Below are 10,426 nucleotides of genomic sequence, written 5' to 3' on the forward strand. Positions count from 1 at the left end.
ATAATATCATAAGGGTTGAATGCACAGTTCCGTAAAACCAAATTTCTCAAATATGAATTCTTATATGCAAATTGACTAATATTATCATATGTTCAGTCATTTGTACCGGAAAGTCCAAGCATAATAGAACCTTCAACAACATAAGTTTAGTTACAAAATATACTCATAAATCGTCATCTTTAACAAATTGCATATCGCGAAAATCGAAAGAGATATGAAATTTTTGGATTTTCCAACAAGACTGCCAATAATGAAGCTCTCTATGGATGGAAGCCACGAAATTAAGAATTACCTTTTTGCTTCGGATAACAGAGAGTGTGAAATGAAGTGAAACTAGAACGTACTTCCAAATAAACCGCCATCTTGTAGATGATACACTGGTGTGAACAACTCGTTTCCCATCAGGAAACAAAGAGAGGATGTGGAGTAGGATCGACTCCGCCAACTCGCAAAGTTGGTCTCCTCATCCTGCCAAGATTTTCCTTTGAATTTTGAGTGGAGAACAATCTTCTGCTGCAGTTAGAGGAGTGTGAATCTAGGGTTTAGACTTTGGACCAAATTGGGCTGGCTGTCAGCCTATGTAGCCAAAATGAATTTTATCTTTCCTTAAATACCCTTGGCATCTGATAAATGGTTGCATCTTTTACCTCGGGTAGGCTGTCAGCTTATATAACCTTAGACGTTTAATAAATTGTGAATTAAAGAAAATTCTCAAACTGGTCATTTAATTCTACACATATCACGTGTCTTTAAAAAATTATCTCGCCATTTTTAATCCCTTAAGATCTAACCCAGACCCGACCCAACTAAAGATAACTCAATCCCTCATTTATTCAAACCCGACCCAGACTCATTTTATGACTGAGTAGAAAAGGAATTTAGTTTTTTCATTTGGGTTGAGTTTGAAGGGGTAAAAAAAGGTGTTCAAGGAGTAGATGCACCAATTACTATTCCATACACCTACAAAGTGGAACTTAGTTATTAACATGCACAATGGATACTTCATTTTAGAAGGCAAAATAGTTCGGTGGACTCTTGTACTTGGTCTGATTTGTAAAGTGATACTCATACTTATACATTTGTCATTTGAACCCCTCAATTCATCAAAACAGAATATTTTGAATTCGTCTGACCGTTTACCAAGCCTATGTGGTGTCAAAATGGCCGAGTAGGACAAAGTGCGTGATTACACGCACGTGGGTGCGAGTGGGATCATTTTTTGGTCAATATTATATTAAAATAATTTTTTAAAAAAATAAAAAGAACCCCCCCCCCCCACCACCTTTTCTGCTCTATTTCTCATCTCCACTTCCTCCTTCCAACAAATTCCCTATTTTGACTCTCAGAATTCCAAAATTCCAAGATCATCTGAAGTTTCAACCTTTCACAAACAAGATTTGAAACCCAATTCCAAAATCATATAAAGTTTCAATCTTTACAATCAAGATTCAAACCCAGTTCACAGAATCGTCTTTTGTTTTTTACTGTACTTGTTTGCCCTTGAAAAAGAATTTGGGGGGAAAACTTAAGTGGTTACTAAATATGTTTTGGTTGTCGTCGTTATGATGTTTTCTTTCTTTCTGTAGGCAGTGTTCCTGGTGAAACTGGTAGAAGCTAAAAAGGTTACAGCCTCAGTGCGCAGCTCTTTGAAATCCATTTCTGGTAATCCTTCTGGTGAGCAGCTAGCCTTAAGGCACTGTTTTGTTTTGGAAGATCCACCAAATGATAGGAAGATATCATCTGATTCAGATAGGTTCGTGTTCTTCCTTTTAGCTTAAGTTAACAGGTATTGTATTGATTTGGAGACTAATTGTTAATTAAATATGCAGACCTACTAATGGATCAGTTGATCCAGAAGATAAGAAAGATGAGGATGACAATGTTGAAATACAGAAAGAGAAAAAGTTGACATCAGTTATTGATGAGAAGAGTTTGTCAATTGGAGAAGATAAAGAGACAAGGTGAAACAAACATTGACAAAAAGTGCGAAGAGCAGGATGGTGAAAACAATTAAAAGAAAAATGAAAAGGAACTTGAAGAAGCGACACATTTGGTTTCTACAAGTGACAAAAGTCAGGAGAAATCTGATACTTCAAAACAATCTGGTGCAATTCCTACTGACAAAGAAGGGAAATCTATATCACTTAAAGAGCCAGATGATGCAGGCTTGGCAGTGGGACAGAATCTTTAACCAACACACACACAAAAACTAATATTGATTCGTTTGGTGTTAATATTGATGGTTAATTTGTAACCAACACAAAAATGGTGGAGGCTGGTGGGAGTTTACACTGGTGGTAGATGATGGCAGCGTGATGATGCATTGTTTTCATATCGGTAGCGATGGTGCGGCGGTGGAGATAGAGAAGAGAGAGTGAAGAGATGGAGAAGAGAGAAGATGGAAAAGGTGGAAATTTAAAATTTACCTCATTTTAATTTTTACTTTTTTTAATTCTCAATTTAAATTTTTTATTTTTTTAATATTTAATTTCTTATGTGGCAGTTTAAAAATGATGTGGAATTTAATGTAATATTTAAAATGACGTGGAAGCTAACGTGGGGCGAGTGTGTTACACTCAACAAAAGAGTGTTTAAAATGCTATTTTTTAGTGGGTTTAAGGGTCCAAATGACAAACATATAAGTAGGAGTATCCATATTACAACACGGACATAGTACAAGAGTTCATCGAGCTATTTTGCAATATTGATATTGTGTATGTTCAAAATCATGAACCTGAATGACTATACTACTGCATAAATGCAACTCTAATTGAAGAATCCAATAAAATTTTATTCAGCAACTAGTTGAGCATAAGGAAAACTCTATTTATATTTCTACAATTCTTTTCTTTCTTCTTCCTATGCAAATGTAAAGAAGGAAAGCGATTCCACTTCAGACACAAATTACCAGTAATAGAAATAGCCACCAGCGGAGGTGAATGGGCCAGAGCTCCAAGTCCAACAGTATGACCACTATGCAGGCTACCCAACGGAGGCAAGTACTTTGTAAATCAACAGGGTAAATTATGAAACAAGGCAGAACAAAAAAAGTTGGACAGAGCCACATAGGACTGAAATGAAAACAAACAAGTGCAAAGCCAATGATTTACCTATGCAAAGACAAGAGGGATTTGCTCGGATAGTAAGCACTCAATACTTCCAACCTTGAGGTTGTAAGTTCGAGTCACCAACGGAGCAAAAAGTGCGGGAGCTCCTAGGGAGGGGTAAAAAAAAAATATGTATAAAAAGTGTTATTGTAGTTATCACAAGAATCAAGATTCCTGGATTACAGTTCAATGTGGGTTGCACTTCTTTCGAGCTGCCCAAAGATAGGTTTTCAGAAAATTGTTGTTTCTATTGAAGACGAAAGAAAACTAGTGTCGAGATAGAAGCTATGAAGTGCCACCAATTTCGACGTGTTGGAACACAACTTGTAATGAAATAAGCCTTATATTACAGCATATTTATGTTAGCATTCAATGTTTATATGTAAACGGATCTCTTTGAGCACATCCAAGTTCCTCAAGTTACACAAAAAATCCACTGAAGTTGTTATGGATTGGCCCATAGCAATATCCAAGCCTACTTTTAGCAATAGAGCAGGAGGTTAAATCAATGCCATCGAATAAGCTATTGAAGTATCTTTGCCATTAACTAGATTGCATTCTCAAAAAATAGTGTGCAATTCTTCGAATTTTTATGGTGGTATCAATTCTTTGATTCCTGAATCAAAATGCAGCCATCAGTCTCAAAGTAAGATTTGCAAAATCACAATACAAATGGGGAACCACTTTACAGTTTTAGTTAGAAGACGCTAACAAATACAAAACATAAGTGACGAATTTGTGCAAAAGAAAGAGGAAATATCCTTCACCTCTAAGAAACAAGAAAACTTCAATTATATAGTGGATAGTAAAGATTTTATTTCCCTAAAATATAGGTGTTATGAATGTCAACTTATTTGTGGTACAAAGGACACACCTTCAGCACTAAAAGAGACATTAATCCTGTGTGGTTCCGTTGCTTGCATAAGGACAAAGTTTCCCAGTAAACTTCAGGTTTGAACTCACAATTCTATCTGATATCTCTCATTCCTGTTAAAGTAAGAAGTCACTGTTGCATTAACATTCTTACATCCCAATAGAGATTACAAGGAATAATTAGTTGAACTTCAACAAAGTTACCTTTCCCAAAAATTCAAATGCATTGTCATAGCAATAGCTTCCAGGTTCAACTTCTGAGGTAGTAAAGGGCACCCAAAAGTTTCTCTGCCTTATCAGGATTAAAAGGAAATCCATTAACACTCAGCTGCTCTGGTCGAAGCTGATTAGAAGAACGTTTTATTTTATTTCATTAGTTGCTTCACCTCCAAGGGACTAACCAATGTTCGCCAATGTAGTATGGAAAAACATTACTCTCAATGTCTACCACTTCTCTTTCAGTGGTATTGAAAACTGACCATAGGGGCTCTTATCCTCTCATTGGTAGAGGGGCTGTATTAGGTTCCACAGTACAGACACCTGAGTAACTACCTAAAAACCTGGGACTTTGACTTGGTGGACTGGTCACAATAACCACCTGAGATACATGCAATGGGATGGACTCTATAACAGGTGAGACGTCCTGTCCTAGAGATCTTCTTGATTCAAAAAGAGGTTCTGCTATAGATGATGTGGGAATAGCACTATGTTTCACATCAAGGGGTTCTACTCTAATGCTATTGTGCAACTCATGTAAGCACCTTCCTTGGTGAGGAGAAGGAAAAAGCAACCTACTCACCATCTCCTTCCAATTCTTCGTTGAGAAAAGAAATAAAGTGGGAGAGACAACTACAAAACAGATTTAGAGGCTACATACTGAACATCTGTCAACCCAAAAAATCGAATCTCAAAAATCCAGAGAAAATTATAAAAGAAAAAAAAAAAGCCCAAAATCACCCAAAGGAAAATGATTGCAAAATAAAAGAAGACCATTCAAGTAAACCGGAAACAACCAAACGAATAAAGAGAGGGAAATCAGTTAATTCTGTGACTGACTCAACACCTATGGAAATCATTTTTCCTATGGAACTTTCTGTAGTTCTATAACAACTTGGCTAGATTTCTTTAGAAAGTTGTATGATAAAGTCCCGAGGGAGGTTCTTTGGAGGTGCTTGGAGGTGAGAGGGGTTCCGGTGACGTACATTAGAGTTATTAAGGACATGTACGATGGAGAGAAGACCCAGGTGAGAACGGCGGGAAGAGCCTTAGAGCAGTTTTCGGTCGAGATCGGGTTGAATCAGGGATCAACTCTTAGTTCGTTCCTTTTTGCATTGGTGATGGACGTGTTGACGCTGAGCATTCAAGGTGAGGTGCCTTGGTGTATATTATTTGCGGATGATGTGGTGTTGATTGATGAGACGCGAGGGAGTGTGAGCGACAAATTGGAGGTTTGGAGGCAAACCCTTGAGTCTAAGAGGTTTAGATTGAGTAGGTCCAAAACTGAATATTTGGAATGTAAGTTTAGTGATTTGAGATAGGAGGACGAAGGGGTGGTGGGGTTGGACTCCCAGGATGTCTGTAAGATGGACAGTTTTAAGTATCCTGGGTCTGCGATTCAGGGAAATGGTGAGATTGATGAGGATGTCTCTAAACGTATTGGAGCAGGTTGGATGAAGTGGAGGCTAACCTAGGGAGTGTTGTGTGTTAAGAAGGTGCACCTTAAGCTTAAAGAAAAATTCTATAGAGTGATAGTCCGTCCGGCCATGTTGTATGGTGCAGAGTGTTGGCCAGTCAAGCACTTGCACATCAAAAAATTGAAGGTGGCGGAAATGAGAATGTTGTGTTGGATGTGTGGGCTTACTAGAGGTTACAGAGTAAGAAATGAGACTATTCGGGAGAAGGTGGGAGTGATTTCAGTGGAAGACAAGTTGCGGGAAGGAAGACTACGATGGTTTGGGCATGTGATGAGGAGGAGTGCGGATGCCCCAGTCCGGATGTGTGTGAGGCTTGCTTTGGATAGCTTCAGGAGGGGTAGAGGTAGGCTGAAGAAATACTGGAGGGAGGTAATTAGACATGACATGGAGCAGCTTCAGCTGACTGAGGACATGACCCTAGATAGGAAGGTGTGGAGGTCGCGGATAAAGGTAGAAGGCTAATGCGGGTGTGTGAGTTGTAGCTTGTAGTCTGGAGAGTCTTTTGTAGCTGGGTTAGTAAGCCTAGGTCCGTGTTCATAGGTCCTTGTTATGAGAGTGTAGGTTATTACTAGGTGGGTGCAGTAGGTCTTATGTCTTAGTACCTATTTTTTTATTCCGTGTCGCCCTTATATCTGGTATTTCATATTTCTCTGATGTCTATTTTATTATTTTATTATTACTGATTTTCTATTATGTTTTCCATCCCTTTGTTTACTGTTCTCTGCTTTGAGCCGGGGTCTATCGAAAATAACCTCTCTACTTCCTTGGAGGTAGCTATATGGACTGCGTACATCTTATCCCCAGACCCCACTCTTGTGGAAATACACTGGGTATGATGTTGTTGGCTGTAAATACACAACTCGACAAAATTAACTGAAAGAAAGAAAAGAACTTTGGAAAGAGGCCATCTATGGGACCATCAGCTTTCTCTAGTATATAGGGCCAGGAATAAGTAGTGGTTTTAACTTGTATAAACTGACATTATAAATTTATTTTACATTATCAGTGTGTTTCAACCTTAACCTGTGACAACAGGTTGTTTAATATAATTTTCAGAATACCATTTCAGACTTACTATGAGTAGTTACTTCTTGTAGATAAACCAGATGGTGAAAATAACCCTACATGGTACGTGAATGCAAACTAAAATCACGAGAAATCCATAGGAAAGATTTAAGATTCCTCAAGCAGTTTTAGCCTTTAGGATAATCTGATTCATGGGCAGAGCTCGGTTTTGCTCTGTTTTTGTCCCTTCCAGCATAACAAGAATATCAGCCCTTTTCTGTACAGCACACTCACTCCTTCCATATTCTTATTCCATTTTGTAAATAACACAACAAACAATTTCTCAGTTGGAAGTCCTACAATTATGCATTTCCTTTTGATGGTTCATTTGTTGTCGTAATGCATTTTCCTCTTCTTTTGTCAACTTAAATATGATATCAACAGTCAATTTACAAAGGCTAACTTTAGGACCAATAAAGTAATATCAAGGAAAGAACAAGACAAGTAAATTTGTTAAGATTTATAGTCATCTTTTGTGCACAAACATGACCAGACGAGGTATATATCAATAGGTATACACAAGGCACCTAATATAATCACCAAGGCAGAAACAATGATCATCACATGTGTTGACAAAGAACAAAAATAAAGGAAGCATTATCTTTCTTCTTAGCTTTTGAATCTTATTTCCTTTATACAAGGCCAGTGGTGGAGCGAGAATTCTCACTAAGGGGATTCAAAATATGAAAAGCAAATATACAAGAAATTAAAGGGATCAACATCACCCACTATAGTCTATATATACATAAAAAATAATTAATTTTCCGCCGAAGGGGGTTCCGGAATCCCTTTCCTCCCATTTGACTCCACCCCCGTAAAAGGATGGAACAGACTTCCGAAGAAACCACCGTATAAAGAATGTTAATGACCAGCAAGTGTTCTGCATCTCTCCATGGAAATGCAGAAGGAAATCAATTCTAATTCACATCCTTTCTATGTTGCCGGACAGTAAAGCATGATAGACTACATTTTCTGTCCTAAACAGTATGTCATATGTTCTGGTTTAAAGGAAAACCGTGCGGCAGAAAGAACAACGAACACAATGCAAGAAACTTAGACAGATCCAACAATGGCAATTACCCTGTTTGAAAATAGTGCTTGTTCAAGAACTATCAAGTTCAAGTAAAAGTAGCTTCTGGACCTTTTTTTGCTCTAAATAATTTGGAAGAGTGTAGGAAGGAAAACAGGACCTTGAGGTGTTATCTCGAAGAGTGTAGCTCCTACCAAGGTGAAGTGCTTTACTTGCTTGGTAGCTAGGAGAGCATGTTTAACTCTTGAAGCACAACAGAAATGGGGCATCAACAGAGCATCTAGATGTCTTCTATGTAAAGAGGCATTGAAAACTAACAAACACCGATTCCTATATTGCAGAGTGACTACTCAAGTCTGGTCTTTATTCACCAACTTAACTAACTTGAATTGGTGTATGCCGGAACATATAGCTCATCTACAAATTTGTTGGATCAGAAGTGGAAGTAGCAAGAGCCAGAAGAGGTGGTGGAGGCCAGTACTAGCTTGTACATGGTGAAACATTTGAAAGGAGAGGATGTCACATTCCAAAATAATCCCTAGACGTGACTGACACCCGCTAACACCACCTGTGGGGAGTACCAATCTACCTTACACTTTATCAGTTAATAAGCACTACAACAAAGTATATGAAATTTCAAGGCATCAATAAATAACGAATAATAACTCAAACAAAAATCCATAATCAAACTATAATTCAACAATCACTCAAGAATTAAATCTTTGTCCTAAATCCCACACTAAGACATGGAGCATCTAAAATAAAGTTACATGAGTTCAGTCTTTAGGACATGCAAACTCAATGAGAAGAAAGATAAACTAGATAGCCAAAGCTGAAACGAAAGCCTCCACAAACGATGCGAAGGCTCACCTTAGCAGTAGAATCCTTCACCCACTAGTTTCACCTTGTGCAATAGTATCTGCAGACATGTAAGTAAGAAGTGAGCTATATATAAATATAATTCAGTAAGATCATCGGCTAGCTACTTTAGTACTCCTAAGACAAGTATTAAAAAATACAACACCAAAAATGTAAATTTATTTCACGCAGGAATAATATAATAATAAGATGACCAACGAGACCCAACAATCATTTATCAGAAACTATATATCTTAACCCAATTTATACCAAGTATGTATCATCATTTGAAATCAAAGTAATTACCCAACACCAAAAGTTTCGGGCAACATACACAATGTGCCAAATATCAAGGGTATACGCAATACTAGGGAAACAAACACAATGTCCCATATCAAATCAAAAAGCATACACAATGCTCAAGGAAAGCATACAAAATGCTCAAAGGAAGCATACACAATGCCCCAACGAAATTAGGAAGCATACACAATGCCCCAATGTAATTAAGAAGCGTACACAATGCCCCAATCTCACAGTACACAATCATATCACATCACAAAATAATTTATAAAGGGAGGATTAGTATTCTTAAACATAAAGTATATGCGGCTGGCCTTAAAGACCGTCAATTCTGTCAAGCAGACGCTCATCCCAACACATGCACCGGACAGATAAAAATATATTTTAAAAATAAATTTGAAAAGCAAGCACTCAAAGCTTAAACTCTCACTTACCTCGCTACTGATAAATTTTCCAACCTTGCAACGAGTACAACACCAACCAAACAACCTCCAATGACTTCAATCTACCAAAAATATTAATTAACAAGGTCAATTATATTAGTTGGGGTCAAGTTCCAATATCACTAACCTTTAAACTTAAAGTTAACCCTTAACAACTCGACCTTAAACCATCAATTAAAGGAAAAGATTATCTTAATATCACTGTCAAAACATAATAGAGGAAATTTTGTCCACTTATATATACTGTATCCACAAATAAAATTAAAGTTATAAGCAATAATAGCATAAGTTGAAGCAAATAATGGGCTTAAGTTGGCAGATCCTTTAATAGCCTAAAGTAGCTTAAGAAATCTCAATTCTCAAAATTCCAATCATTGGCCAATGATTTTTACCACCCATAATCAGTATAACATCTTACCATCACATCATTTCAATCGATTCATTACAACAACACGTGTAGTTTTTTTTTGTTCAAGAGCCAAGAAAAATATATACCTGATCACCGTAAAGCCTTTATCTCCTTTTCTTTATGCCGCTGCTAATTTCTCAAAAGCTTCTAAGCGTTGCTCCTTTCAATCTTACGGTTATTTTAGTTAATACATAAAAATGATCATAAACTTAATATCAAATTATAATTTTGACCTTAAATATTGATAGTGCTTCTATGACCTCCAATTTTGCAACCCCATGCGTGAGTCACTCACGCCTATATGGAAAGGTAATCCAATCACAAGGTGCCACGTTGTTAAAGGGGCTAACTTGGAGAGAGGTCATATTTGTGCAGTTTTAAATAATTAAAGATCATATTTGTGTACTGTCAAAGTTTTGCTTTTTGTGTTAAAACGTCGTCGTTTTTATTATTATTATTATTACTACTACTATTATTATTATTATTAAGTTTTTTTTAATATATTTCTATAATAGCAGCACCTAACTTTTTTTTAATTTAAAAAAATTATTATTATTATTATTATTTTATTTATTTCTATAACAGCAACAATTAACTTTTCTTTAATTAAAAAAAAAAACAGCCACTAGCAGGGATCGAACCCGTAC

The 10,426-nt window shown here is 36.9% G+C and overlaps 3 long non-coding RNA genes across 3 annotated transcripts; 1 reads left to right on the top strand and 2 right to left on the bottom strand.

Annotated features, from left to right (window-relative positions):
* Positions 1–1,288: 1,288 nt before the first annotated feature.
* LOC124892695 lies at positions 1,289–3,510 on the top strand. Its single transcript, XR_007050384.1, has 2 exons — positions 1,289–1,753; positions 1,830–3,510. It is a non-coding gene; the product is annotated as an uncharacterized LOC124892695 (long non-coding RNA).
* Positions 3,511–3,640: 130 nt separating this feature from the next.
* LOC124892696 lies at positions 3,641–5,127 on the bottom strand. Its single transcript, XR_007050386.1, has 3 exons — positions 4,185–5,127; positions 3,982–4,094; positions 3,641–3,723 (listed from the first exon to the last, which is right to left on the bottom strand). It is a non-coding gene; the product is annotated as an uncharacterized LOC124892696 (long non-coding RNA).
* Positions 5,128–8,398: 3,271 nt separating this feature from the next.
* Positions 8,399–9,952, bottom strand: LOC124892697. Its single transcript, XR_007050387.1, has 3 exons — positions 9,866–9,952; positions 9,362–9,432; positions 8,399–8,688 (listed from the first exon to the last, which is right to left on the bottom strand). It is a non-coding gene; the product is annotated as an uncharacterized LOC124892697 (long non-coding RNA).
* Between the last annotated feature and the right edge of the window lie 474 nt (positions 9,953–10,426).

The sequence above is a fragment of the Capsicum annuum genome, unplaced genomic scaffold, assembly GCF_002878395.1.
Source record: "Capsicum annuum cultivar UCD-10X-F1 unplaced genomic scaffold, UCD10Xv1.1 ctg49745, whole genome shotgun sequence".
NCBI lineage: Eukaryota > Viridiplantae > Streptophyta > Magnoliopsida > Solanales > Solanaceae > Capsicum > Capsicum annuum.